General features: G+C 34.4%; 1 long non-coding RNA gene across 1 annotated transcript; it reads left to right on the top strand.

Moving 5' to 3' along the window:
- The first annotated feature begins 984 nt into the window (after positions 1-984).
- LOC120279994 lies at positions 985-1474 on the top strand. Its single transcript, XR_005542228.1, has 3 exons — positions 985-1101; positions 1174-1244; positions 1401-1474. It is a non-coding gene; the product is annotated as an uncharacterized LOC120279994 (long non-coding RNA).
- Positions 1475-5034: the final 3560 nt, after the last annotated feature.

Below are 5034 nucleotides of genomic sequence, written 5' to 3'. Positions count from 1 at the left end.
GTATGATATGATATGACATGATATATATATATATATATAATGGAAACGGGATGAAGAGTGACGTTTGTGATGAGTTATGGATTTTTACGGTGTTTTATACATATTTTTTTCTTAGTTTTAATTTCATGAGCACGATGTTGCACGATTTTTTTTTTTACATGATTTTTCTTTTAATGGCGTGGGAGTTCCGGCAGGTATGATATTATATATATGATTAATGAAAACTGGGGTTTTTCATTTCATTTTGAAAGAAGTGTTCTGGAGTGCGAAAGTAGGAGAAATGTCACTTTGTTTAAGTGACAAAAGTAATATCACTTTAATAGCTCTAGTGTATGTTTGTCAGAAAATGATAATAGAATTCAAAATTTAGATATATAGTAAAGTTTTATAAATTTAAAAAAATAAAAAAAATAAAAAAAAATGAATTTTTATAAAGTGGCTCATCTACTTTTATTAGTAGGTAAACCATGTTGGGTTAGATTTAGTTCAAAATTTATTTTGGACATGTCTATTTTTAGGATTTATTAATACAAAAAAAATAGGGGTAACTCACATCACTTTCTCGAATTCTCCCCATTTCAATTCAAAGGGACAGGCCTTAAATTGTAATAAATAACCATATGCTTTTAAATTTCCCTCATCCATCTCCACCAATCTTGACAGACTGTCCATCCGAGTAAATGTGCTCTTTAATGATGCTGCTGCATGCTGTTTTTCTTCCTTCTACTTCTTTTTTTTCTCATGTAAATACATAGAAATAAGGGACTTCTTTTTTTCTCATGTAAATACGTAGAAGTAAGGGACTTCTTTTTTTCTCATGTAAATACATAGAAATAAGTGTAATTTTTAAGCAGTAAAAAAAGCATTACATTAAAAATAAAAAGTAGGTGTAGGTTCAAGAGCTGGAAGCAACTTATCTCAATCAAAATTATAAAAAGAGAATTGATCTCTCATTTTTCATTTGACAAGAGAAAATGTATTAGTAACTATGGACCCCTCCTCTCTTATCAGCATGTTTATGTAATATAGCTCAAGTGAGGAATTCCCGGTGCATTTCAGAGTTTCCATCCCATTAGCGTCACCATGTCATCAAGATTTAAGGTTTGATTTTTTTTTTTTCTTCTTCTGCACTTTGTTCTTTTGAAGAAGCTGCAAAACGTGGAAGTATTGCAGGAGTGTTGTAGCAGTAGTGACCAAGGTTGAGAGGAGCTATTCTCCTTTAACTCATTTGTCAAGTGTTAGAGGTAGGTGGTTTGCTTCTTTTGTTTCCTTTGGTCTGTTAAAACTTTAAATAATGCAAATTTTTTTTTAAAGGTAGGAGTAGTTTGGTATGAAAATTTATTTTTGGAATGTCTTTGATAACTATATGTTAATTTGATTTGATTAATGTTCATCAACAGTTGATGCTAGTGGAAAGACAGACATTGATGAATATAGAATACTCATAAGTTCTCAAATCTAATGTCTTCGGTAGAAATTTGATAAATATATCGAGTATATAACCTCAGATAAGGTGAAATTATCATCTTTTTAAAATCTTATCGATTGCATTTGAAATGTTTGATGAAATTATTTACAGAATGAAGCAAAGTTTGAATATTTGTATTTGATAAGGAATGAGAAACGACTGAAGTTACTGCAGTGAATGTTTTTTTTTTGGGGGAAGGAGCTCGATGAGCTATTTTATTGAAAACAAACAGAAATTACACAAGAGTTTAAAAATTATAGACCAAAGCCCACAGAAAAAAACAACACAAACAAAGACAGAAAAAAACAATGAACACAACAAAAACCAAAAGATTACAAATTAAAGAAAAAAATTACAAACTTATGCCGGACTTGAGGACTTGCTTCATGAGCCAGCAGCGGAGATCCTTACCCCTGATGAAAAAGAGTGAGAGCATGAGAGTTAACTCCATGAATCGCCAGATCGTTAGCAACAGTCATCCATGCCTTCGGAATAATGCAAACTCGTGGGAGATCAAAACTGGAAAGATAATCATGGTTCAATCGCCAAGCTTGAGGATCACTGCCATTGTTAATGATGTTGAAGAGTTCAGAACAAGCAATGAAGATTGTTTTGACTTGGAGGTCGGACGCATGAAGGCTGCCCAGTGCAATCAAAAGAGCTAAGGATTCAGCTTCAAGAGTTGTTTCTGCAAAATTATTACAGCACCCTGCACACACAAACTGGGAGTAACAATTAGTAAGATTAAAACCAACACCATAAGCATTGGACTCCCCATTATTCATAGAAGCAACAAAAAGATAAGGCCCATCAGTGAAGGAGAAATTGCTTAGAATGAGTTGCTTGCCAGAGTTAAAAGTAGAAGATTGAGAAAACTCCCTGACATGATTAATTGCCTTGATAGGAATGGAATGGAAGTCAGGAGTTTCATGGCAAAAAATAAGATTACACCGGGTCTTCCAAATAAACCAAGAAGTGACCACGATTATGGACTGAACACGCAAGTCATAATCGGGATTGTTCGGAGACAGCCAATTGCCAGCTGAGAACCCATCATGAAATACAATTTGCTTACCAATAGCATTACTAACCTGTTGGCAAACAAGCTGTGTCTTGGGACAAATGTTGAATAGGTGCTCAGTATTTTCAAAGTCAAGATTACAGAATTTGCAAAAGGTTTGAGCACCCAGATTCAACCTGTAAAGATACTCATAAGTTTTAATACCATTATGCAGTAGTAACCAAATGAAGTGTTTGGGTCTGGGAGCAACAGACAAGCGCCAAAGGTTGCCCCAACCATTCCAAGTATCATTATTACCAACCGAATTGTTAAAGTGGGCATAAACCATAGAGGTCAACTTATGATTTTTGGCCTTGGGGAACCAGACCCATTTATTATAAGGACAAATGCTCACCCTATTGAAATGCAGATAATCAAAATTCAAGTAATCACCAAAGATGGTGCGCATCAAAGTGATATTCCAGCCATCATCCAAAATCAAATCAGACATACTCAATTGATCACAATCCACATGCATATTAAGGTAGGTGTGTTTAAAAGCTAAAGGAATTTCGAAGTACCAAGAATCAAACATTATATTGGTAGCAGCAGGATAAAATTGATGAAGCCAAAGTTGAGGTTTAATAATATTAGCGTTATGTCAAAGACCTCTAAAAAACTAAGAGCAGTTTGCAGGAATAGTGTCATCCCAGAAGTTCACTAGCCCATACTTATTGATTAGAATGTCCACCCATATGGCATCATGGTGATTAAGATAACTAATAACATTTTTTTAGCCATTAATAAGATTTTTGGATGCACACAAATTCGGATCGAGAGACCCCTCGAGTGCGTTTAAGTGTAATATCTCATCCAACTAATGAGTTCATGCCTTTTCGATTGCCACTCTTAGACCAGAAGAAAGATCTAGCAGCCTTAGTGATTCCATCAAGAATTGTATCGGGTACTGGATATACAGACAAATAGTACACATGAGTGGACATCAAGACAGAGTTAATGAGAATTACTTTGCCAGCCATTGAAATTTGGGTATGTTTCCAAGAAGAAAGGATATTTTTCAGTTTTAACAGTCATCTTGGAGAAACTTGTAAGCAATAATCTCTCGGGAGAGATTGGCATTCCAAGATAAGTAAAAAGGAAAAACCGCCAATTTTGTAACCAAGAATAGAATAGATGCTCTTTTTGAGTGTAGAGTTAAATCCGGATGGAAAGTAAATATTAAGGTTTTTCGGACTCGGACCCGGCCATCGACTCGGAGAAGGGTAGGGGTCGGGTCAGTGGTTGAGCGGGGTTGAACCGGGTTGAACAGGGGTCAATAATTTTTTTATTAAAAAAATAATATAATTTTTTTAGTTATATATAATTAAAAAAATTAAATATTGAAGAATAAAAAAATAAAAAAATAAAAAAACATGATTTTTTTAAAAAAATTTAAGCTGAGTATTTTTATATAAATAAATATTGAAGTACACCACATTAAAAATGTAAAAATACACCCTAATAACATAATAATAAACTAATATAAAAATTAATTGAGAAAGCATAAAAAAATATTCACAAGGAAATACATAACTAAAAAAATTCATTAAAAAAATTAAAATAAAAAAATATTCCCTTTGGTATCTCTCTTTCTTAGTTTTTATAATTTTTACATTATAACCCCCAAACATTAATATATTATAAAAAAATAAAATAAGAATTAAAAATTAGGCGAAACTCGGGTTGATGACCCGCCGGGTCACTCGGGTCACCAGCTTGATCGCCCGGGTTGCCGGTTCAACCCCGGTTTTATCAAAATCCGGTTTTATATATTGAACCGGACCGGTTTTAAGGCCGGGTCCGGGTCAACCCGGTCCGACCGCCAGGTCCGGTCCGGGTATGAAAACACTGGTAAATATTAGATTTAGATTTATTGGCACGCTGACCTATGAGCTTACCATATATGGACAAACATAAATTGATATTACGGGCAGCCTTTCTAGAAGGTGAAGTAATAAGAATTAAATCGTCCGCATACATAAGATGATTGAAATTACGACTAAGGGGAGGAATTAAACCCAGGAATCATGTTCTATTGCATAGCAAAGTTAAGAAGTGCAGTTAAATTTTGCGCAACAAGAATAAACAAATATGAGGAAAGAGGGTCTCCCTAGCGAAGACCTCTGGAAGAATTAAACCAGTCAGTAGATTGCTTGTTGATTAACAGAGAAAAGGAGGCAGGCCTAAAGCAAGTTTTAACCCAAGAAATCCATTTGTTAGGAAAATTCATCCGATAAAAAGTGGCAAGAATTGCATTCTAACTCAGTGTATCATATGCCTTTTCGATATCCAGTTTCACTAACATCCTAGGGGGGGGTATGCAATCTCTCGATCCATCGAATGCACAACTTCTTGAAGAGTGATAATATTATCGAAAGGATTCCTATTAGAAATGAAGCCACATTGCTCTCTTCCAATTAACCGAGGCAGAACAGATTTGAGCCGATTCAATAAAATTTTAGAGATAATTTTGTAACAAACATTGCAAAGCGAGATAGGACGATAA

The sequence above is a fragment of the Dioscorea cayenensis genome, chromosome 17 (assembly GCF_009730915.1).
Source record: "Dioscorea cayenensis subsp. rotundata cultivar TDr96_F1 chromosome 17, TDr96_F1_v2_PseudoChromosome.rev07_lg8_w22 25.fasta, whole genome shotgun sequence".
Taxonomy (NCBI): Eukaryota; Viridiplantae; Streptophyta; class Magnoliopsida; order Dioscoreales; family Dioscoreaceae; genus Dioscorea; species Dioscorea cayenensis.
This window is presented reverse-complemented; position numbering and strand designations above follow the sequence as displayed.